This window comes from Astyanax mexicanus, chromosome 2 (genome assembly GCF_023375975.1).
Source record: "Astyanax mexicanus isolate ESR-SI-001 chromosome 2, AstMex3_surface, whole genome shotgun sequence".
In the NCBI taxonomy this organism is placed as follows: Eukaryota; Metazoa; Chordata; class Actinopteri; order Characiformes; family Acestrorhamphidae; genus Astyanax; species Astyanax mexicanus.
The window spans coordinates 41,217,893-41,242,679 of NC_064409.1; positions in this window are offsets into that span (position 1 = coordinate 41,217,893).

Below are 24,787 nucleotides of genomic sequence, written 5' to 3' on the forward strand. Positions count from 1 at the left end.
ATATTTTTGGGTCAATATTTTTTCGAACTTTTTTTTTGGTCAAAATTTTTTTGGTCCCAAAATTTTTCGAACTTTTTTTGGGTCAAAATTTTTTTGGTCCCAAAATTTTTCGAACTTTTTTTTGGCTCAAAATTTTTTTGAACTTTTTTTTGTGTCAAAATTTTTTTGGTCCCAAAATTTTTCAAATTTTTTTTTGGATCAAAATTTTTTGGGTCAATATTTTTTCGAACTTTTTTTTGGGTCAAAATTTTTTTGGTCCCAAAATTTTTCAAACTTTTTTTTGGCTAAAAATTTTTCGAAGTTTTTTTTTGGTCAATATTTTTAGAAGTTTTTTTTGGCTCAAAATTTTTTTGGGTCAATATTTTTTCGATCTTTTTTTGGGTCAAAATTTTTTTGGTCCCAAAATTTTTCAAACTTTTTTTTGGCTAAAAATTTTTCGAAGTTTTTTTTTGGTCAATATTTTTCGAACTTTTTTTTGGGTCAAAATTTTTTTGGGTCAATATTTTTTCGAACTTTTTTTGGGGTCAAAATATTTTTGGTCCCAAAATTTTTTGAACTTCTTTTTTTGGTCAATATTTTTCGAACTTTTTTTTGGTCAAATTTTTTTTGGTCCCAAAGTTTTTCGAACTTTTTTTGGGGTCAAACTTTTTTTGGGTCAATATTTTTTCGAACTTTTTTTTGGGTCAAAATTTTTTTGGTCCCAAAATTTTTCGAACTTTTTTTTGGGTCAAATTTTTTTGGTCCCAAAATTTTTCGAAGTTTTTTTTGGGTCAAAATTTTTTTGGTCCCAAATTTTTTCGAACTTTTTATTGGCTCAAAATTTTTTTGGTCCCCAAATTTTTGGAACTTTTTTTTTTGGTCAAAATTTTTTTGGTCCCAAAATTTTTCGAACTTTTTTTTGGCTCAAAATTTTTTGAAGTTTTTTTTGGGTTCAATATTTTTCGAACTTTTTATGGGTCAAAATTTTTTTGGTCCCAAAATTTTTCGAACTTCTTTTTGGGTCAAAATTTTTTCGAAGTTTTTTTTGGGTCAAAATTTTTTTGGTCCCAAAATTTTTAGAAGTTTTTTTTGGCTCAAAATTTTTTGAAGTTTTTTTTGGGTTCAATATTTTTCGAACTTTTTATGGGTCAAAATTTTTTTGGTCCCAAAATTTTTCAAACTTTTTTTTGGCTCAAAATTTTTTCGAACTTTTTTTTGGGTCAAAATTTTTTTGGTCCTAAAATTTTTCGAACTTTTTTTGGCTCAAAATTTTTTTGGTCCCAAAATTTTTCGAACTTTTTTTGGCTCAAAATTTTTTCGAAGTTTTTTTTGGGTTCAATATTTTTCGAACTTTTTTTGGGTCAAAATTTTTTTGGTCCCAAAATCTTTCTAACTTCTTTTTGGGTCAAAATTTTTTCGAAGTTTTTTTTGGGTCAAAAGTTTTTTTGGTCCCAAAATTTTTCGAAATTTTTTTTGGGTCAAAATTTTTTTGGTCCTAAAATTTTTCGAACTTTTTTTTGGCTCAAAATTTTTTCGAAGTTTTTTTTGGGTTCAATATTTTTCGAACTTTTTTTGGGTCAAATTTTTTCTGGTCCCAAAATTTTTAGAAGTTTTTTTTGGGTAAAAATTTTTTTGGTCCCAAAATTTTTCAAACTTTTTTTTGGGTCAAAATTTTTTTGGTCCCAAAATTTTTCAAACTTTTTTTTGGGTCAAAATTTTTTTGGTCCCAAAATTTTTTGAACTTTTTTTTTTGGTCAAAATTGTTTTGGTCCCAAAATTTTTAAAACTCTTTTTTGGCTCAAAATTTTTTTGGTCCCAAAATTTTTCGAACTTTTTTTTGGCTCAAAATTTTTGAAGTTTTTTTTGGGTCAAAATTTTTTTGGTCCCAAAATTTTTAGAAGTTTTTTTTGGCTCAAAATTTTTTGAAGTTTTTTTTGGGTTCAATATTTTTCGAACTTTTTATGGGTCAAAATTTTTTTGGTCCCAAAATTTTTCAAACTTTTTTTTGGCTCAAAATTTTTTCTAACTTTTTTTTGGGTCAAAATTTTTTTGGTCCTAAAATTTTTCGAACTTTTTTTGGCTCAAAATTTTTTTGGTCCCAAAATTTTTCGAACTTTTTTTGGCTCAAAATTTTTTCGAAGTTTTTTTTGGGTTCAATATTTTTCGAACTTTTTTTGGGTCAAAATTTTTTTGGTCCCAAAATCTTTCTAAATTCTTTTTGGGTCAAAATTTTTTCGAAGTTTTTTTTGGGTCAAAAGTTTTTTTGGTCCCAAAATTTTTCGAAATTTTTTTTGGGTCAAAATTTTTTTGGTCCTAAAATTTTTCGAACTTTTTTTTGGCTCAAAATTTTTTCGAAGTTTTTATTGGGTTCAATATTTTTCGAACTTTTTTTGGGTCAAATTTTTTCTGGTCCCAAAATTTTTAGAAGTTTTTTTTGGGTAAAAATTTTTTTGGTCCCAAAATTTTTCAAACTTTTTTTTGGGTCAAAATTTTTTTGGTCCCAAAATTTTTCAAACTTTTTTTTGGGTCAAAATTTTTTTGGTCCCAAAATTTTTTGAACTTTTTTTTTTGGTCAAAATTGTTTTGGTCCCAAAATTTTTAAAACTCTTTTTTGGCTCAAAATTTTTTTGGTCCCAAAATTTTTCGAACTTTTTTTTGGCTCAAAATTTTTTGAAGTTTTTTTTGGGTCAAAATTTTTTTGGTCCCAAAATTTTTCGAACTTCTTTTTGGGTCAAAATTTTTTCGAAGTTTTTTTTGAGTCAAATTTTTTTTGGTCCCAAAATTTTTTGAAGTTTTTTTTGGGTTCAATATTTTTCGAACTTTTTATGGGTCAAAATTTTTTTGGTCCCAAAATTTTTCGAACTTCTTTTTGGGTCAAAATTTTTTCGAAGTTTTTTTTGGGTCAAAATTTTTTTGGTCCCAAAATTTTTAGAAGTTTTTTTTGGCTCAAAATTTTTTGAAGTTTTTTTTGGGTTCAATATTTTTCGAACTTTTTATGGGTCAAAATTTTTTTGGTCCCAAAATTTTTCAAACTTTTTTTTGGCTCAAAATTTTTTCGAACTTTTTTTTGGGTCAAAATTTTTTTGGTCCTAAAATTTTTCGAACTTTTTTTGGCTCAAAATTTTTTTGGTCCCAAAATTTTTCGAACTTTTTTTGGCTCAAAATTTTTTCGAAGTTTTTTTTGGGTTCAATATTTTTCGAACTTTTTTTGGGTCAAAATTTTTTTGGTCCCAAAATCTTTCTAACTTCTTTTTGGGTCAAAATTTTTTCGAAGTTTTTTTTGGGTCAAAAGTTTTTTTGGTCCCAAAATTTTTCGAAATTTTTTTTGGGTCAAAATTTTTTTGGTCCTAAAATTTTTCGAACTTTTTTTTGGCTCAAAATTTTTTCGAAGTTTTTTTTGGGTTCAATATTTTTCGAACTTTTTTTGGGTCAAATTTTTTCTGGTCCCAAAATTTTTAGAAGTTTTTTTTGGGTAAAAATTTTTTTGGTCCCAAAATTTTTCAAACTTTTTTTTGGGTCAAAATTTTTTTGGTCCCAAAATTTTTCAAACTTTTTTTTGGGTCAAAATTTTTTTGGTCCCAAAATTTTTTGAACTTTTTTTTTTGGTCAAAATTGTTTTGGTCCCAAAATTTTTAAAACTCTTTTTTGGCTCAAAATTTTTTTGGTCCCAAAATTTTTCGAACTTTTTTTTGGCTCAAAATTTTTGAAGTTTTTTTTGGGTCAAAATTTTTTTGGTCCCAAAATTTTTAGAAGTTTTTTTTGGCTCAAAATTTTTTGAAGTTTTTTTTGGGTTCAATATTTTTCGAACTTTTTATGGGTCAAAATTTTTTTGGTCCCAAAATTTTTCAAACTTTTTTTTGGCTCAAAATTTTTTCTAACTTTTTTTTGGGTCAAAATTTTTTTGGTCCTAAAATTTTTCGAACTTTTTTTGGCTCAAAATTTTTTTGGTCCCAAAATTTTTCGAACTTTTTTTGGCTCAAAATTTTTTCGAAGTTTTTTTTGGGTTCAATATTTTTCGAACTTTTTTTGGGTCAAAATTTTTTTGGTCCCAAAATCTTTCTAACTTCTTTTTGGGTCAAAATTTTTTAGAAGTTTTTTTTGGGTCAAAAGTTTTTTTGGTCCCAAAATTTTTCGAAATTTTTTTTGGGTCAAAATTTTTTTGGTCCTAAAATTTTTCGAACTTTTTTTTGGCTCAAAATTTTTTCGAAGTTTTTATTGGGTTCAATATTTTTCGAACTTTTTTTGGGTCAAATTTTTTCTGGTCCCAAAATTTTTAGAAGTTTTTTTTGGGTAAAAATTTTTTTGGTCCCAAAATTTTTCAAACTTTTTTTTGGGTCAAAATTTTTTTGGTCCCAAAATTTTTCAAACTTTTTTTTGGGTCAAAATTTTTTTGGTCCCAAAATTTTTTGAACTTTTTTTTTTGGTCAAAATTGTTTTGGTCCCAAAATTTTTAAAACTCTTTTTTGGCTCAAAATTTTTTTGGTCCCAAAATTTTTCGAACTTTTTTTTGGCTCAAAATTTTTTGAAGTTTTTTTTGGGTCAAAATTTTTTTGGTCCCAAAATTTTTCGAACTTCTTTTTGGGTCAAAATTTTTTCGAAGTTTTTTTTGGGTCAAAATTTTTTTGGTCCCAAAATTTTTAGAAGTTTTTTTTGGCTCAAAATTTTTTTGGGTCAATATTTTTTCGATCTTTTTTTGGGTCAAAATTTTTTTGGTCCCAAAATTTTTCGAACTTTTTTTTGGGTCAAAATTTTTTTGGTCCTAAAATTTTTCAAACTTTTTTTTGGCTCAAAATTTTTTCGAACTTTTTTTTGGGTCAAAATTTTTTTGGTCCTAAAATTTTTCGAACTTTTTTTGGCTCAAAATTTTTTTGGTCCCAAAATTTTTCGAACTTTTTTTGGCTCAAATTTTTTTTCGAAGTTTTTTTTGGGTTCAAAATTTTTCGAACTTTTTTTGGGTCAAAATTTTTTTGGTCCCAAAATCTTTCTAACTTCTTTTTGGGTCAAAATTTTTTCGAAGTTTTTTTTGGGTCAAAAGTTTTTTTGGTCCCAAAATTTTTCGAAATTTTTTTTGGGTCAAAATATTTTTGGTCCCAAAATTTTTCGAAGTTTTTTTTGGCTCAAAATTTTTTTGGTCCTAAAATTTTTCGAACTTTTTTTTGGCTCAAAATTTTTTCGAAGTTTTTTTTGGGTTCAATATTTTTCGAACTTTTTTTGGGTCAAATTTTTTCTGGTCCCAAAATTTTTTCGAAGTTTTTTTTGGGTTCAATATTTTTCGAACTTTTTTTGGGTCAAAATTTTTTTGTCCCAAAATTTTTCGAACTTCTTTTTGGGTCAAAAATTTTTCGAAGTTTTTTTTGGGTCAAAATTTTTTTGGTCACAAAATTTGTCGAACTTCTTTTTGGGTCAAAATTTTTTCGAAGTTTTTTTTGGGTCAAAAATGTTTTGGTCCCAAATTTCTAGAAGTTTTTTTTGGCTCAAAATTTTTTTGGGTCAATATTTTTTCGATCTTTTTGTTGGGTCAAAATTTTTTTGGTCCCAAAATTTTTCGAAATTTTTTTTGGCTCAAAATTTTTTGGTCCTAAAATTTTTCGAACTTTTTTTTGACTCAAAATTTTTTTGGTCACAAAATTTTTCGAACTTTTTTTTGGCTCAAAATTTTTTCGAAGTTTTTTTTGGGTTCAATATTTTTCGAACTTTTTTTGGGTCAAAGTTTTTTTGGTCCCAAAATTTTTCGAACTTTTTTTTGGGTCAAAATATTTTTGGTCCCAAAATTTTTCGAACTTTTTTTTGGCTCAAAATTTTTTTGAACTTTTTTTTGTGTCAAAATTTTTTTGGTCCCAAAATTTTTCAAATTTTTTTTTGGATCAAAATTTTTTGGGTCAATATTTTTTCGAACTTTTTTTTGGGTCAAAATTTTTTTGGTCCCAAAATTTTTCAAACTTTTTTTTGGCTAAAAATTTTTCGAAGTTTTTTTTTGGTCAATATTTTTAGAAGTTTTTTTTGGCTCAAAATTTTTTTGGGTCAATATTTTTTCGATCTTTTTTTGGGTCAAAATTTTTTTGGTCCCAAAATTTTTCAAACTTTTTTTTGGCTAAAAATTTTTCGAAGTTTTTTTTTGGTCAATATTTTTCGAACTTTTTTTTGGGTCAAAATTTTTTTGGGTCAATATTTTTTCGAACTTTTTTTGGGGTCAAAATATTTTTGGTCCCAAAATTTTTTGAACTTCTTTTTTTGGTCAATATTTTTCGAACTTTTTTTTGGTCAAATTTTTTTTGGTCCCAAAATTTTTCGAACTTTTTTTGGGGTCAAACTTTTTTTGGGTCAATATTTTTTCGAACTTTTTTTTGGCTCAAAATTTTTTTGGTCCCAAAATTTTTCGAACTTTTTTTGGGGTCAAATTTTTTTGGTCCCAAAATTTTTCGAAGTTTTTTTTGGGTCAAAATTTTTTTGGTCCCAAATTTTTTCGAACTTTTTATTGGCTCAAAATTTTTTTGGTCCCCAAATTTTTGGAACTTTTTTTTGGCTCAAAATTTTTCAATCTTTTTTTTGGGTCAAAATTTTTTTGGTCCCAAAATTTTTCAAACTTTTTTTTGGGTCAAAATTTTTTTGGTCCCAAAATTTTTCGAACTTTTTTTTTTGGTCAAAATTTTTTTGGTCCCAAAATTTTTAAAACTCTTTTTTGGCTCAAAATTTTTTTGGTCCCAAAATTTTTCGAACTTTTTTTTGGCTCAAAATTTTTTGAAGTTTTTTTTGGGTTCAATATTTTTCGAACTTTTTATGGGTCAAAATTTTTTTGGTCCCAAAATTTTTCGAACATCTTTTTGGGTCAAAATTTTTTCGAAGTTTTTTTTGGGTCAAAATTTTTTTGGTCCCAAAATTTTTAGAAGTTTTTTTTGGCTCAAAATTTTTTGAAGTTTTTTTTGGGTTCAATATTTTTCGAACTTTTTATGGGTCAAAATTTTTTTGGTCCCAAAATTTTTCAAACTTTTTTTTGGCTCAAAATTTTTTCGAACTTTTTTTTGGGTCAAAATTTTTTTGGTCCTAAAATTTTTCGAACTTTTTTTGGCTCAAAATTTTTTTGGTCCCAAAATTTTTCGAACTTTTTTTGGCTCAAAATTTTTTCGAAGTTTTTTTTGGGTTCAATATTTTTCGAACTTTTTTTGGGTCAAAATTTTTTTGGTCCCAAAATCTTTCTAACTTCTTTTTGGGTCAAAATTTTTTCGAAGTTTTTTTTGGGTCAAAAGTTTTTTTGGTCCCAAAATTTTTCGAAATTTTTTTTGGGTCAAAATTTTTTTGGTCCTAAAATTTTTCGAACTCTTTTTTGGCTCAAAATTTTTTCGAAGTTTTTTTTGGGTTCAATATTTTTCGAACTTTTTTTGGGTCAAATTTTTTCTGGTCCCAAAATTTTTAGAAGTTTTTTTTGGGTAAAAATTTTTTTGGTCCCAAAATTTTTCAAACTTTTTTTTGGGTCAAAATTTTTTTGGTCCCAAAATTTTTCAAACTTTTTTTTGGGTCAAAATTTTTTTGGTCCCAAAATTTTTTGAACTTTTTTTTTTGGTCAAAATTGTTTTGGTCCCAAAATTTTTAAAACTCTTTTTTGGCTCAAAATTTTTTTGGTCCCAAAATTTTTCGAACTTTTTTTTGGCTCAAAATTTTTTGAAGTTTTTTTTGGGTCAAAATTTTTTTGGTCCCAAAATTTTTCGAACTTCTTTTTGGGTCAAAATTTTTTCGAAGTTTTTTTTGGGTCAAAATTTTTTTGGTCCCAAAATTGTTAGAAGTTTTTTTTGCTCAAAATTTTTTTGGGTCAATATTTTTTCGATCTTTTTTTGGGTCAAAATTTTTTTGGTCCCAAAATTTTTCGAACTTTTTTTTGGGTCAAAATTTTTTTGGTCCTAAAATTTTTCAAACTTTTTTTTGGCTCAAAATTTTTTCGAACTTTTTTTTGGGTCAAAATTTTTTTGGTCCTAAAATTTTTCGAACTTTTTTTGGCTCAAAATTTTTTTGGTCCCAAAATTTTTCGAACTTTTTTTGGCTCAAATTTTTTTTCGAAGGTTTTTTTGGGTTCAAAATTTTTCGAACTTTTTTTGGGTCAAAATTTTTTTGGTCCCAAAATCTTTCTAACTTCTTTTTGGGTCAAAATTTTTTCGAAGTTTTTTTTGGGTCAAAAGTTTTTTTGGTCCCAAAATTTTTCGAAATTTTTTTTGGGTCAAAATATTTTTGGTCCCAAAATTTTTCGAAGTTTTTTTTGGCTCAAAATTTTTTTGGTCCTAAAATTTTTCGAACTTTTTTTTGGCTCAAAATTTTTTCGAAGTTTTTTTTGGGTTCAATATTTTTCGAACTTTTTTTGGGTCAAATTTTTTCTGGTCCCAAAATTTTTTCGAAGTTTTTTTTGGGTTCAATATTTTTCGAACTTTTTTTGGGTCAAAATTTTTTTGGTCCCAAAATTTTTCGAACTTCTTTTTGGGTCAAAAATTTTTCGAAGTTTTTTTTGGGTCAAAATTTTTTTGGTCACAAAATTTTTCGAACTTCTTTTTGGGTCAAAATTTTTTCGAAGTTTTTTTTGGGTCAAAAATGTTTTGGTCCCAAATTTCTAGAAGTTTTTTTTGACTCAAAATTTTTTTGGGTCAATATTTTTTCGATCTTTTTGTTGGGTCAAAATTTTTTTGGTCCCAAAATTTTTCGAAATTTTTTTTGGCTCAAAATTTTTTTGGTCCTAAAATTTTTCGAACTTTTTTTTGACTCAAAATTTTTTTGGTCACAAAATTTTTCGAACTTTTTTTTGGCTCAAAATTTTTTCGAAGTTTTTTTTGGGTTCAATATTTTTCGAACTTTTTTTGGGTCAAAGTTTTTTTGGTCCCAAAATTTTTCGAACTTTTTTTTGGGTCAAAATATTTTTGGTCCCAAAATTTTTCGAACTTTTTTTTGGGTCGAAATATTTTTGGTCCCAAAATTTTTCGAAGTTTTTTTTGGCTCAAAATTTTTTTGGTCCTAAAATTTTTCGAACTTTTTTTTGGCTCAAAATTTTTTTGGTCCCAAAATTTTTCGAACTTTTTTTTGGCTCAAAATTTTTTCGAACTTTTTTTTTGGGTTCAATATTTTTCGAACTTTTTTTGGGTCAAAATTTTTTTGGTCCCAAAATTTTTCGAACTTCTTTTTGGGTCAAAATTTTTCAAACTTTTTTTTGGCTCAAAATTTTTTTGGTCCCAAAATTTTTCGAACTTTTTTTTGGCTCAAAATTTTTTCGAAGTTTTTTTTGGGTTCAATATTTTTCGAACTTTTTTTTGGCTCAATTTTTTTTTGGTTCCAAAATTTTTCGAATTTTTTTTCGGTCAAAAATTTTTTGGTCCCAAAATTTTTCGAACTTTTTTTTGGGTCAAAATTTTTTCGAACTTTTTTTTGGGTCAAAATTTTTTTGGTCCCAAAATTTTTCGAACTTTTTTTTGGGTCAAAATTTTTTCGAAGTTTTTTTGGTACCAAAATTTTTCAAACTTTTTTTTTGGCTCAAAAAGTTTTTTGGTCCCAAAATTTTTCGAACTTTTTTTTGGCTCAAAATTTTTTCGAAGTTTTTTTTGGGTTCAATATTTTTCGAACTTTTTTTGGGTCAAAATTTTTTTGGTCCCAAAATTTTTAGAAGTTTTTTTTGGCTCAAAATTTTTTTGGGTCAATATTTTTTCGATCTTTTTTTGGGTCAAAATTTTTTTGGTCCCAAAATTTTTCGAACTTTTTTTTGGGTCAAAATTTTTTTGGTCCTAAAATTTTTCAAACTTTTTTTTGGCTCAAAATTTTTTCGAACTTTTTTTTGGGTCAAAATTTTTTTGGTCCTAAAATTTTTCGAACTTTTTTTGGCTCAAAATTTTTTTGGTCCCAAAATTTTTCGAACTTTTTTTGGCTCAAATTTTTTTTCGAAGGTTTTTTTGGGTTCAAAATTTTTCGAACTTTTTTTGGGTCAAAATTTTTTTGGTCCCAAAATCTTTCTAACTTCTTTTTGGGTCAAAATTTTTTCGAAGTTTTTTTTGGGTCAAAAGTTTTTTTGGTCCCAAAATTTTTCGAAATTTTTTTTGGGTCAAAATATTTTTGGTCCCAAAATTTTTCGAAGTTTTTTTTGGCTCAAAATTTTTTTGGTCCTAAAATTTTTCGAACTTTTTTTTGGCTCAAAATTTTTTCGAAGTTTTTTTTGGGTTCAATATTTTTCGAACTTTTTTTGGGTCAAATTTTTTCTGGTCCCAAAATTTTTTCGAAGTTTTTTTTGGGTTCAATATTTTTCGAACTTTTTTGGGTCAAAATTTTTTTGGTCCCAAAATTTTTCGAACTTCTTTTTGGGTCAAAAATTTTTCGAAGTTTTTTTTGGGTCAAAATTTTTTTGGTCACAAAATTTTTCGAACTTCTTTTTGGGTCAAAATTTTTTCGAAGTTTTTTTTGGGTCAAAAATGTTTTGGTCCCAAATTTCTAGAAGTTTTTTTTGACTCAAAATTTTTTTGGGTCAATATTTTTTCGATCTTTTTGTTGGGTCAAAATTTTTTTGGTCCCAAAATTTTTCGAAATTTTTTTTGGCTCAAAATTTTTTTGGTCCTAAAATTTTTCGAACTTTTTTTTGACTCAAAATTTTTTTGGTCACAAAATTTTTCGAACTTTTTTTTGGCTCAAAATTTTTTCGAAGTTTTTTTTGGGTTCAATATTTTTCGAACTTTTTTTGGGTCAAAGTTTTTTTGGTCCCAAAATTTTTCGAACTTTTTTTTGGGTCAAAATATTTTTGGTCCCAAAATTTTTCGAACTTTTTTTTGGGTCGAAATATTTTTGGTCCCAAAATTTTTCGAAGTTTTTTTTGGCTCAAAATTTTTTTGGTCCTAAAATTTTTCGAACTTTTTTTTGGCTCAAAATTTTTTTGGTCCCAAAATTTTTCGAACTTTTTTTTGGCTCAAAATTTTTTCGAACTTTTTTTTTGGGTTCAATATTTTTCGAACTTTTTTTGGGTCAAAATTTTTTTGGTCCCAAAATTTTTCGAACTTCTTTTTGGGTCAAAATTTTTCAAACTTTTTTTTGGCTCAAAATTTTTTTGGTCCCAAAATTTTTCGAACTTTTTTTTGGCTCAAAATTTTTTCGAAGTTTTTTTTGGGTTCAATATTTTTCGAACTTTTTTTTGGCTCAATTTTTTTTTGGTTCCAAAATTTTTCGAATTTTTTTTGGGTCAAAAATTTTTTGGTCCCAAAATTTTTCGAACTTTTTTTTGGTTCAAAATTTTTTCGAACTTTTTTTTGGGTCAAAATTTTTTTGGTCCCAAAATTTTTCGAACTTTTTTTTGGGTCAAAATTTTTTTGGGTCAAAATTTTTCGAACTTTTTTTTGGGTCAAAATTTTTTCGAAGTTTTTTTGGTACCAAAATTTTTCAAACTTTTTTTTTGGCTCAAAAAGTTTTTTGGTCCCAAAATTTTTCGAACTTTTTTTTGGCTCAAAATTTTTTCGAAGTTTTTTTTGGGTTCAATATTTTTCGAACTTTTTTTGGGTCAAAATTTTTTTGGTCCCAAAATTTTTCGAACTTTTTTTTGGGTCAAAATTTTTTCGAAGTTTTTTGGGGTCAAAATTTTTTTGGTCCCAAAATTTTTCAAATTTCTTTTTGGGTAAAAATTTTTTGGGTCAATATTTTTTCGAACTTTTTTTTGGGACAAAATTTTTTTGGTCCCAAAATTTTTCGAACTTTTTTTTGGGTCAAAATTTTTTCGAAGTTTTTTTGGGGTCAAAATTTTTTTGGTCCCAAAATTTTTCAAATTTTTTTTTGGGTAAAAATTTTTTGGGTCAATATTTTTTCTAACTTTTTTTTGGGTCAAAATTTTTTTGGTCCCAAAATTTTTCGAACTTTTTTTTTGGTCAAAATTTTTCAAACTTTTTTTTGGCTCAAAATTTTTTCGAAGTTTTTTTTGGGTCAAAATTTTTCGAACTTTTTTTTGGGTCAAAATATTTTTGGTCCCAAAATTTTTCGAACTTTTTTTTGGCTCAAAATTTTTTCGAAGTTTTTTTTGGGTTCAATATTTTTCGAACTTTTTTTGGGTCAAAATTTTTTTGGTCCCAAAATTTTTCGAACTTCTTTTTGGGTCAAAATTTTTCGAAGTTTTTTTTGGGTCTAAATTTTTTTGGTCCCAAAATTTTTCAAACTTCTTTTTGGGTCAAAATTTTTCAAACTTTTTTTTTGGTCAAAATTTTTTTGGTCCCAAAATTTTTCAAACTTTTTTTTGGCTCAAAATTTTTTCGAAGTTTTTTTTGGGTTCAATATTTTTCGAACTTTTTTTGGGTCAAAATTTTTTTGGTCCCAAAATTTTTCGAACTTCTTTTTGGGTCAAAATTTTTCGAAGTTTTTTTTGGGTCTAAATTTTTTTGGTCCCAAAATTTTTCAAACTTCTTTTTGGGTCAAAATTTTTCAAACTTTTTTTTTGGTCAAAATTTTTTTGGTCCCAAAATTTTTTGAACTTTTTTTTGGGTCAAAATTTTTTCGAACTTTTTTTTGGGTCAAAATTTTTTTGGTCCCAAAATTTTTCGAACTTTTTTTTGGGTCAAAATTTTTTTGGGTCAAAATTTTTCGAACTTTTTTTTGGCTCAAAATTTTTTCGAAGTTTTTTTGGGTTCAATATTTTTCGAACTTTTTTTGGGTCAAAATTTTTTTGGTCCCAAAATTTTTCGAACTTTTTTTTGGGTCAAAATTTTTTTGGTCCCAAAATTTTTCGAACTGTTTTTTGGGTCAAAATTTTTTTGGTCCCAAAGTTTTTCAAACTTTTTTTGGCTCAAAATTTTTTCGAAGTTTTTTTTGGGTCAAAATTTTTTTGGTCCCAAAATTTTTCGAACTGTTTTTTGGGTCAAAATTTTTTTGGGTCAATATTTTTTCGAACTTTTTTTTGGGTCAAAATTTTTTTGGTCCCAAAATTTTTCGAACTTTTTTTTGGTCAAAATTTTTCGAACATTTTTTTGGGTCAAAATTTTTTTGGTCCCAAAATTTTTCGAACTTTTTTTTTGGTCAAAATTTTTTTGGTCCCAAAATTTTTTGAACTTTTTTTGGCTCAAAATTTTTTTGGTCCCAAAATTTTTCGAACTTTTTTTTGGCTCAAAATTGTTTTGGTCCCAAAATTTTTCGAACTTTTTTTTTGGTCAAAATTTTTTTGGTCCCAAAATTTTTCGAACTTTTTTGTGGCTCAAAATTTTTTTGGTCCCAAAATTTTTCGAACTTTTTTTTGGGTCAAAATTTTTTTGGGTCAAAATTTTTCGAACTTTTTTTTGGCTCAAAATTTTTTCGAAGTTTTTTTGGGTTCAATATTTTTCGAACTTTTTTCGGGTCAAAATTTTTTTGGTCCCAAAATTTTTCGAACTTTTTTTTGGGTCAAAATTTTTTTGGTCCCAAAATTTTTCGAACTGTTTTTTGGGTCAAAATTTTTTTGGTCCCAAAGTTTTTCAAACTTTTTTTGGCTCAAAATTTTTTCGAAGTTTTTTTTGGGTCAAAATTTTTTTGGTCCCAAAATTTTTCAAACTTTTTTTTGGCTCAAAATTTTTTTGGGTCAATATTTTTTCGAACTTTTTTTTTGGGTCAAAATTTTTTTGGTCCCAAAATTTTTCGAACTTTTTTTTTGGTCAAAATTTTTCGAACATTTTTTTGGGTCAAAATTTTTTTGGTCCCAAAATTTTTCGAACTTTTTTTTTGGTCAAAATTTTTTTGGTCCCAAAATTTTTTGAACTTTTTTTGGCTCAAAATTTTTTTGGTCCCAAAATTTTTCGAACTTTTTTTTGGCTCAAAATTGTTTTGGTCCCAAAATTTTTCGAACTTTTTTTTTGGTCAAAATTTTTTTGGTCCCAAAATTTTTCGAACTTTTTTTTGGCTCAAAATTTTTTTGGTCCCAAAATATTTCGAACTTTTTTTTTGTTCAAAATTTTTTTAGTCCCAAAATTTTTCAAACTTTTTTTTGGGTCAAAATTTTTTCGAAGTTTTTTTTGGGTCAAAATTTTTTTGGTCCCAAAATTTTTCAAATTTTTTTTTGGGTAAAAATTTTTTGGGTCAATATTTTTTCGAACTTTTTTTGGGGTCAAAATTTTTTTGGTCCCAAAATTTTTCGAACTTTTTTTTGGCTCAAAATTTTTTTGGGTCAAAATTTTTCGAACTTTTTTTTTGGTCAAAATTTTTCAAACTTTTTTTTGGCTCAAAATTTTTTCGAAGTTTTTTTTGGGTCAAAATTTTTCGAACTTTTTTTTGGGTCAAAATATTTTTGGTCCCAAAATTTTTCGAACTTTTTTTTGGCTCAAAATTTTTTCGAAGTTTTTTTTGGGTTCAATATTTTTCGAACTTTTTTTGGGTCAAAATTTTTTTGGTCCCAAAATTTTTCGAACTTCTTTTTGGGTCAAAATTTTTCGAAGTTTTTTTTGGGTCTAAATTTTTTTGGTCCCAAAATTTTTCAAACTTCTTTTTGGGTCAAAATTTTTCAAACTTTTTTTTGGTCAAAATTTTTTTGGTCCCAAAATTTTTCGAACTTTTTTTTGGCTCAAAATTTTTTCGAAGTTTTTTTTGGGTTCAATATTTTTCGAACTTTTTTTGGGTCAAAATTTTTTTGGTCCCAAAATTTTTCGAACTTCTTTTTGGGTCAAAATTTTTCGAAGTTTTTTTTGGGTCTAAATTTTTTTGGTCCCAAAATTTTTCAAACTTCTTTTTGGGTCAAAATTTTTCAAACTTTTTTTTTGGTCAAAATTTTTTTGGTCCCAAAATTTTTCGAACTTTTTTTTGGGTCAAAATTTTTTCGAACTTTTTTTTGGGTCAAAATTTTTTTGGTCCCAAAATTTTTCGAACTTTTTTTTGGGTCAAAATTTTTTTGGGTCAAAATTTTTCGAACTTTTTTTTGGCTCAAAATTTTTTCGAAGTTTTTTTGGGTTCAATATTTTTCGAACTTTTTTTGGGTCAAAATTTTTTTGGTCCCAAAATTTTTCGAACTTTTTTTTGGGTCAAAATTTTTTTGGTCCCAAAATTTTTCGAACTGTTTTTTGGGTCAAAATTTTTTTGGTCCCAAAGTTTTTCAAACTTTTTTTTGGCTCAAAATTTTTTCGAAGTTTTTTTTGGGTCAAAATTTTTTTGGTCCCAAAATTTTTCAAACTTTTTTTTGGCTCAAAATTTTTTGGGGTCAACATTTTTTCGAACTTTTTTTTGGGTCAAAATTTTTTTGGTCCCAAAATTTTTCGAACTTTTTTTTTGGTCAAAATTTTTCGAACATTTTTTTGGGTCAAAATTTTTTTGGTCCCATAATTTTTCGAACTTTTTTTTTGGTCCCAAAATTTTTTGAACTTTTTTTGGCTCAAAATTTTTTCGAACTTTTTTTTGGGTCAAAATTTTTTTGGTCCCAAAATTTTTCGAACTTTTTTTTGGGTCAAAATTTTTTTGGGTCAAAATTTTTCGAACTTTTTTTTGGCTCAAAATTTTTTCGAAGTTTTTTTGGGTTCAATATTTTTCGAACTTTTTTTGGGTCAAAATTTTTTTGGTCCCAAAATTTTTCGAACTTTTTTTTGGGTCAAAATTTTTTTGGTCCCAAAATTTTTCGAACTGTTTTTTGGGTCAAAATTTTTTTGGTCCCAAAGTTTTTCAAACTTTTTTTTGGCTCAAAATTTTTTCGAAGTTTTTTTTGGGTCAAAATTTTTTTGGTCCCAAAATTTTTCAAACTTTTTTTTGGCTCAAAATTTTTTGGGGTCAACATTTTTTCGAACTTTTTTTTGGGTCAAAATTTTTTTGGTCCCAAAATTTTTCGAACTTTTTTTTTGGTCAAAATTTTTCCAACATTTTTTTGGGTCAAAATTTTTTTGGTCCCATAATTTTTCGAACTTTTTTTTTGGTCCCAAAATTTTTTGAACTTTTTTTGGCTCAAAATTTTTTTGGTCCCAAAATTTTTCGAACTTTTTTTTGGCTCAAAATTGTTTTGGTCCCAAAATTTTTCGAACTTTTTTTTTGGTCAAAATTTTTTTGGTCCCAAAATTTTTTGAACTTTTTTTGGCTCAAAATTGTTTTGGTCCCAAAATTTTTTTAATTTTTTTTGGCTCAAAATTTTTTTGGTCCCAAAATTTTTCGAACTTTTTTTTGGCTCAAAATTGTTTTGGTCCCAAAATTTTTCGAACTTTTTTTTTAGTCAAAATTTTTTTGTTCCCAAAATTTTTCGAACTTTTTTTTGGCTCAAAATTTTTTTGGTCCCAAAATTTTTCGAACTTTTTTTTTGGTCAAAATTTTTTTAGTCCCAAAATTTTTCAAACTTTTTTTTGGGTCAAAATTTTTTCGAAGTTTTTTTTGGGTCAAAATTTTTTTGGTCCCAAAATTTTTCAAATTTTTTTTTGGGTAAAAATTTTTTGGGTCAATATTTTTTCGAACTTTTTTTTGGGTCAAAATTTTTTTGGTCCCAAAATTTTTCGAACTTTTTTTTTGGTCAAAATTTTTTGAACTTTTTTTTGGGTCAAAATTTTTTTGGTCCAAAAACTTTTCAAACATTTTTTTTGGTAAAAATTTTTCGAACCTTTTTTTGGGTCAAAATTTTTTTGGTCCCAAAATTTTTCGAACTTTTTTTTTGGTCAAAATTTTTTTTGTCCCAAAATTTTTCGAACTTTTTTTGGCTCAAAATTTTTTTGGTCCCAAAATTTTTTGAAGTTTTTTTTGTGTCAAAATTTTTTTGGTCCCAAAATTTTTCGAACTTTTTTTTGGCTCAAAATTTTTTTGGCTCAAAATTTTTCGAACTTTTTTTTGGGTCAAAATTTTTTTGGTCCCAAAATTTTTCGAACTTTTTTTTTGGTCAAAATTTTTTGAACTTTTTTTTGGGTCAACATTTTTTTGGTCCCAAAATTTTTCGAACTTTTTTTTGGGTAAAAATTTTTTGGGTCAATATTTTTTCGAACTTTTTTTTGGGTCAAAATTTTTTTGGGTCAAAATTTTTCGAACTTTTTTTTTGGTCAAAATTTTTTGAACTTTTTTTTGGGTCAACATTTTTTCGAAAATTTTTTTGGTCCCAAAATTTTTTGAACTTTTTTTGGCTCAAAATTGTTTTGGTCCCAAAATTTTTTTAAGTTTTTTTGGCTCAAAATTTTTTTGGTCCCAAAATTTTTCGAACTTTTTTTTGGCTCAAAATTGTTTTGGTCCCAAAATTTTTCGAACTTTTTTTTTGGTCAAAATTTTTTTGTTCCCAAAATTTTTCGAACTTTTTTTTGGCTCAAAATTTTTTTGGTCCCAAAATTTTTCGAACTTTTTTTTTGGTCAAAATTTTTTTAGTCCCAAAATTTTTCAAACTTTTTTTTGGGTCAAAATTTTTTCGAAGTTTTTTTTGGGTCAAAATTGTTTTGGTCCCAAAATTTTTCAAATTTTTTTTTGGGTAAAAATTTTTTGGGTCAATATTTTTTCGAACTTTTTTTTGGGTCAAAATTTTTTTGGTCCCAAAATTTTTCGAACTTTTTTTTTGGTCAAAATTTTTTGAACTTTTTTTTGGGTCAAAATTTTTTTGGTCCAAAAACTTTTCAAACTTTTTTTTTGGTAAAAATTTTTCGAACCTTTTTTTGGGTCAAAATTTTTTTGGTCCCAAAATTTTTCGAACTTTTTTTTTGGTCAAAATTTTTTTTGTCCCAAAATTTTTCGAACTTTTTTTGGCTCAAAATTTTTTTGGTCCCAAAATTTTTTGAAGTTTTTTTTGTGTCAAAATTTTTTTGGTCCCAAAATTTTTCGAACTTTTTTTTGGCTCAAAATTTTTTTGGCTCAAAATTTTTCGAACTTTTTTTTGGCTCAAAATTTTTTTGGTCCCAAAATTTTTCGAACTTTTTTTTTGGTCAAAATTTTTTTGGTCCCAAAATTTTTCGAACTTTTTTTTGGGTCAAAATTTTTTTCGAAGTTTTTTTTGGGTCAAAATTTTTTTGGTCCCAAAATTTTTCAAATTTTTTTTTGGATCAAAATTTTTTGGGTCAATATTTTTTCGAACTTTTTTTTGGGTCAAAATTTTTTTGGTCCCAAAATTTTTCGAACTTTTTTTTTGGTCAAAATTTTTTGAACTTTTTTTTGGGTCAACATTTTTTTGGTCCCAAAATTTTTCGAACTTTTTTTTGGGTAAAAATTTTTTGGGTCAATATTTTTTCGAACTTTTTTTTGGGTCAAAATTTTTTTGGGTCAAAATTTTTCGAACTTTTTTTTTGGTCAAAATTTTTCAAACTTTTTTTTGGCTCAAAATTTTTTCGAAGTTTTTTTTGGGTCAAAATTTTTTTGGTCCCAAAATTTTTCAAACTTTTTTTTGGCTCAAAATTTTTTTGGGTCAATATTTTTTCGAACTTTTTTTTGGGTCAAAATTTTTTTGGTCCCAAAATTTTTCGAACTTTTTTTTTGGTCAAAATTTTTCGAACATTTTTTTGGGTCAAAATTGTTTTGGTCCCAAAATTTTTCGAACTTTTTTTTTGGTCAAAATTTTTTTGGTCCCAAAATTTTTTGAACTTTTTTTGGCTCAAAATTGTTTTGGTCCCAAAATTTTTTTAAGTTTTTTTGGCTCAAAATTTTTTTGGTCCCAAAATTTTTCGAACTTTTTTTTGGCTCAAAATTGTTTTGGTCCCAAAATTTTTCGAACTTTTTTTTTGGTCAAAATTTTTTTGGTCCCAAAATTTTTCGAACTTTTTTTTGGCTCAAAATTTTTTTGGTCCCAAAATTTTTCGAACTTTTTTTTTGGTCAAAATTTTTTTAGTCCCAAAATTTTTCAAACTTTTTTTTGGGTCAAAATTTTTTCGAAGTTTTTTTTGGGTCAAAATTTTTTTGGTCCCAAAATTTTTCAAATTTTTTTTTGGGTAAAAATTTTTTGGGTCAATATTTTTTCGAACTTTTTTTTGGGTCAAAATTTTTTTGGTCCCAAAATTTTTCGAACTTTTTTTTTGGTCAAAATTTTTTGAACTTTTTTTGGGGTCAAAATTTTTTTGGTCCCAAAATTTTTCGAACTTTTTTTTGGCTCAAAATTTTTTTGGGTCAAAATTTTTCGAACTTTTTTTTTGGTCAAAATTTTTTGAACTTTTTTTTGGCTCAAAATTTTTTTGGTCCCAAAATTTTTCGAACTTTTTTTTTGTCAAAATTTTTTTGGTCCCAAAATTTTTCGAACTTTTTTTTGGGTCAAAATTTTTTTGGTCCCAAAATTTTTCGAACTTTTTTTTTTGGTCCAAATTTTTTTGGTCCCAAAATTTTTCAAACTTTTTTTTGTGTCAAAATTTTTTTGGTCTCAAAATTTTTCGAACTGTTTTTTGGGTCAAAATTTTTTCGAAGTTTTTTTTGGGTCAAAATTTTTTTGGTCCCAAAATTTTTCAATTTTTTTTTTGGGTAAAAATTTTTTGGGTCAATATTTTTTCGAACTTTTTTTTGGGTCAAAATTTTTTTGGTCCAAAAACTTTTCAAACTTTTTTTTTGGTAAAAATTTTTCGAACCTTTTTTTGGGTCAAAATTTTTTTGGTCCCAAAATTTTTCGAACTTTTTTTTTGGTCAAAATTTTTTTTGTCCCAAAATTTTTCGAACTTTTTTTGGCTCAAAATTTTTTTGGTCCCAAAATTTTTTGAAGTTTTTTTTGTGTCAAAATTTTTTTGGTCCCAAAATTTTTCGAACTTTTTTTTGGCTCAAAATTTTTTTGGCTCAAAATTTTTCGAACTTTTTTTTGGCTCAAAATTTTTTTGGTCCCAAAATTTTTCGAACTTTTTTTTTGGTCAAAATTTTTTTGGTCCCAAAATTTTTCGAACTTTTTTTTGGGTCAAAATTTTTTCGAAGTTTTTTTTGGGTCAAAATTTTTTTGGTCCCAAAATTTTTCAAATTTTTTTTTGGATCAAAATTTTTTGGGTCAATATTTTTTCGAACTTTTTTTTGGGTCAAAATTTTTTTGGTCCCAAAATTTTTCGAACTTTTTTTTTGGTCAAAATTTTTTGAACTTTTTTTTGGGTCAACATTTTTTTGGTCCCAAAATTTTTCGAACTTTTTTTTGGCTCAAAATTTTTTTGGGTCAAAATTTTTCGAACTTTTTTTTGGGTCAAAATTTTTTTGGTCCCAAAATTTTTCGAACTTTTTTTTGGCTCAAAATTTTTTTGGCTCAAAATTTTTCGAACTTTTTTTTGGCTCAAAATTTTTTTGGTCCCAAAATTTTTCGAACTTTTTTTTGGGTCAAAATTTTTTCGAAGTTTTTTTTGGGTCAAAATTTCTTTGGTCCCAAAATTTTTCAAATTTTTTTTTGGATCAAAATTTTTTGGGTCAATATTTTTTCGAACTTTTTTTTGGGTCAAACTTTTTTTGGTCCCAAAATTTTTCGAACTTTTTTTTTGGTCAAAATTTTTCGAACTTTTTTTTGGCTCAAAATTTTTTTGGGTCAAAATTTTTCGAACTTTTTTTTGGGTCAAAATTTTTTTGGTCCCAAAATTTTTCGAACTTTTTTTATGGTCAAAATTTTTTTGGTCCCAAAATTTTTCGAACTTTTTTTTGGTTCAAAATTTTATTGGTCCTAAAATTTTTTCGAAGTTTTTTTTGGGTCAAAATTTTTTTGGTCCCAAAATTTTTCAAACTTTTTTTTGGCTCAAAATTTTTTTGGGTCAAAATTTTTTCGAAGTTTTTTTAGGGTCAAAATTTTTTTGGTCGCAAAATTTTTCAAACGTTTTTTTTGGCTCAAAAATATTTTGGGTCAAAATGTTTTCGAAGTTTTTTTCGGTCAAAATGTTTTTGGTCCCAAAAATTTTCAAACTTTTTTTTGGCTCAAAAATTTTTTGGGTCAATATTTTTTCTAACTTTTTTTTGGGTCAAAATCTTTTTTGATCCCAAAATTTTTCGAACTTTTTATTTGGTCAAAATTTTTTCGAAGTTTTTTTTTTGGTCAAAATGTTTTCAAAGTTTTTTTTGGGTTCAGAATTTTTCGAACTTTTTTTTGGGTCAAAATTTTTTTGGTCCCAAAATTTTTCGAACTTTTTTTTGGGTCAAAATTTTTTTGGGTCAAAATTTTTTCGAAGTTTTTTTTGGGTCAATGTTTTTTTGGTCCCAAAATTTCCAACCTTTTTTTTAGCTCAAAATGTTTTTGGGTCAAAATTTTTTCCAACTTTTTTTTGGGGCAAAATTTTTTTGGGATCAATTTTGTTTTCGAACTTTTTTTAGGGTCAAATTTTTTTTGGTCCCAAAATTTTTCGAACTTTTTTTTGGCTCAAAATTTTTTCGAAGTTTGTTTTGGGTTCAATATTTTTCGAACTTTTTTTTGGGTCAAAATTTTTTTGGCCCCAAAATTTTTCGAACTTTTTTTTGGGTCAAAATATTTTTGGTCCCAAAATTTTTCAAACTTTTTTTTGGGTCAAAATTTTTTCGAAGTTTTTTTTGGGTCAAAATTTTTTCGAAGTTTTTTTAGGGTCAAAATTTTTTTGGTCGCAAAATTTTTCAAACGTTTTTTTTAGCTCAAAAATATTTTGGGTCAATATTTTTTCGAACTTTTTTTTGGGTCAAAATCTTTTTTGATCCCAAAATTTTTCGAACTTTTTATTTGGTCAAAATTTTTTCGAAGTTTTTTTTTGGTCAAAATTTTTCAAACTTTTTTTTGGGTCAAAATTTTTTCGAACTATTTTTTGGGTCAAAATATTTTTGGTCCCAAAATTTTTCGAACTTTTTTTTGGGTCAAAATTTTTTTGGTCCCAAAATTTTTCGAACTTTTTCTTGGCTCAAAATGTTTTCAAAGTTTTTTTTTTGGGTTCAATATTTTTCAAACTTTTTTTTGGGTCAAAATTTTTTTGGTCCCAAAATTTTTCAAACTTTTTTTGGGTCAAAATTTTTTTGGGTCAAAATTTTTTCGAAGTTTTTTTTGGGTCAAAGTTTTTTTGGTCTCAAAATTTTTCAAACTTTTTTTTAGCTCAAAATTTTTTTGGGTCAAAATTTTTTCCAACTTTTTTTTGGGGCAAAATTTTTTTGGGATCAATTTTTTTTTCGAACTTTTTTTAGGGTCAAATTTTTTTTGGTCCCAAAATTTTTCGAAGTTTTTTTTGGCTCAAAATATTTTTGGTCCCAAAATTTTTGGAACTTTTTTTTGGCTCAAAATTTTTTCGAAGTTTGTTTTGGGTTCAATATTTTTGGAACTTTTTTTTGCGTCAAAATTTTTTTGGTCCCAAAATTTTTCGAAGTTTTTTTTGGGTCAAAATTTTTTCGAAGTTTTTTTTGGGTCAAAATTTTTTTGGTCGCAAAATTTTTCAAACGTTTTTTTGGCTCAAAGTTATTTTGGGTCAAAATGTTTTCGAACTTTTTTTGGGTCAAAATTGTTTTGGTCCCAAAAATTTTCAAACTTTTGTTTGGCTCAAAAATTTTTTGGGTCAATATTTTTTCTAACTTTTTTTTGGGTCAAAATCTCTTTTGTTCCCAAAATTTTTCGAACTTTTTATTTGGTCAAAATCTTTTCCAAGTTTTTTTTTGGTCAAAATTTTTCAAACTTTTTTTTGGGTCAAAATTTTTTCGAACTATTTTTTGGGTCAAAATATTTTTGGTCCCAAAATTTTTCGAACTTTTTTTTGGGTCAAAATTTTTTTGGTCCCAAAATTTTTCGAACTTTTTCTTGGCTCAAAATGTTTTCAAAGTTTTTTTTTGGGTTCAATATTTTTCAAACTTTTTTTTGGGTCAAAATTTTTTTGGTCCCAAAATTTTTCGAACTTTTTTTTGGGTCAAAATTTTTTTGGTCCCAAAATTTTTCAAACTTTTTTTGGGTCAAAATTTTTTTGGGTCAAAATTTTTTTGGCCTCAAAATTTTTCGAACTTATTTTTGGGTCAAAATATTTTTGGTCCCAAAATTTTTCAAACTTTTTTTTGGGTCAAAATTTTTTCAAAGTTTTTTTTGGGTCAAAATTTTTTCGAAGTTTTTTTAGGGTCAAAATTTTTTTGGTCGCAAAATTTTTCAAACGTTTTTTTTGGCTCAAAAATATTTTGGGTCAATATTTTTTCGAACTTTTTTTTGGGTCAAAATCTTTTTTGATCCCAAAATTTTTCGAACTTTTTATTCGGTCAAAATTTTTTCGAAGTTTTTTTTTGGTCAAAATTTTTCAAACTTTTTTTTGGGTCAAAATTTTTTCGAACTATTTTTTGGGTCAAAATATTTTTGGTCCCAAAATTTTTCGAACTTTTTTTTGGGTCAAAATTTTTTTGGTCCCAAAATTTTTCGAACTTTTTCTTGGCTCAAAATGTTTTCAAAGTTTTTTTTTGGGTTCAATATTTTTCAAACTTTTTTTTGGGTCAAAATTTTTTTGGTCCCAAAATTTTTCGAACTTTTTTTTGGGTCAAAATTTTTTTGGTCCCAAAATTTTTCAAACTTTTTTTGGGTCAAAATTTTTTCCAACTTTTTTTTGGGGCAAAATTTTTTTGGGATCAATTTTTTTTTCGAACTTTTTTTAGGGTCAAATTTTTTTTGGTCCCAAAATTTTTCGAAGTTTTTTTTGGCTCAAAATATTTTTGGTCCCAAAATTTTTGGAACTTTTTTTTGGCTCAAAATTTTTTCGAAGTTTGTTTTGGGTTCAATATTTTTGGAACTTTTTTTTGGGTCAAAATTTTTTTGGTCCCAAAATTTTTCGAAGTTTTTTTTGGGTCAAAATTTTTTCGAAGTTTTTTTTGGGTCAAAATTTTTTTGGTCGCAAAATTTTTCAAACGTTTTTTTGGCTCAAAATTATTTTGGGTCAAAATGTTTTCGAACTTTTTTTGGGTCAAAATTGTTTTGGTCCCAAAAATTTTCAAACTTTTGTTTGGCTCAAAAATTTTTTGGGTCAATATTTTTTCTAACTTTTTTTGGGTCAAAATCTCTTTTGTTCCCAAAATTTTTCGAACTTTTTATTTGGTCAAAATCTTTTCCAAGTTTTTTTTTGGTCAAAATTTTTCAAACTTTTTTTTGGGTCAAAATTTTTTCGAACTTTTTTTTGGCTCAAAATTTTTTTGGTCCCAAAATTTTTCGAACTTTTTCTTGGCTCAAAATGTTTTCGAAGTTTTTTTTGGGTTCAATATTTTTCGAACTTTTTTTGGGGTCAAAATTTTTTTGGTCCCAAAATTTTTCGAACTTTTTTTTGGGTCAAAATTTTTTTGGTCCCAAAATTTTTCAAACTTTTTTTTTGGATCAAAATTTTTTTGGGTCAAAATTTTTCCTAAGTTTTTTTAGGGTCAAAATTTATTTGGTCCCAAAATTTTTCAAACATTGTTTTGGCTCAAAATTTTTTTGGGTCAATATTTTTTCGAACTTTTTTTTGGGTCAAAATCTTTTTTGTTCCCAAAATTTTTCGAACTTTTTATTTGGTCAAAATTTTTTCAAACTTTTTTTTTGGTCAAAATTTTTCAAACTTTTTTTTGGGTCAAAATTTTTTCGAACTTTTTTTTGGGTCAAAATTTTTTTGGTCCCAAAATTTCTTTGACTTTTTTTTGGGTCAAAAGTTTTTTGGTCCAAAAAATTTTCGAACTTTTTTTTTGGTCAAAATTTTTTTGGTTCCCAAAATTTTTCAAACTTTTTTTTGGGTCACAATTTTTTCAAAGTTTTTTTTGGGTCAAAATTTTTTTGGTCCCAAAATTTTTCAAAATTTTTTAGCTCAAATATTTTTTGGGTCAATATTTTTTCGAACTTTTTTTTGGGTCAAAATTTTTTTGGTCCCAAAATTTTTCGAACTTTTTTTTGGGTCAAAATTTTTTCAAAGTTTTTTTTGGGTCAAAATTTTTTTGGTCCCAAAATTTTTCAAACTTTTTTCGCTCAAAATTTTTTTGGGTCAAAATTTTTTCGAAGTTTTTTTTGGGGTCAAAATTTTTTTGGTCCCAAAATTTTTCAAACTTTTTTTTAGCTCAAATA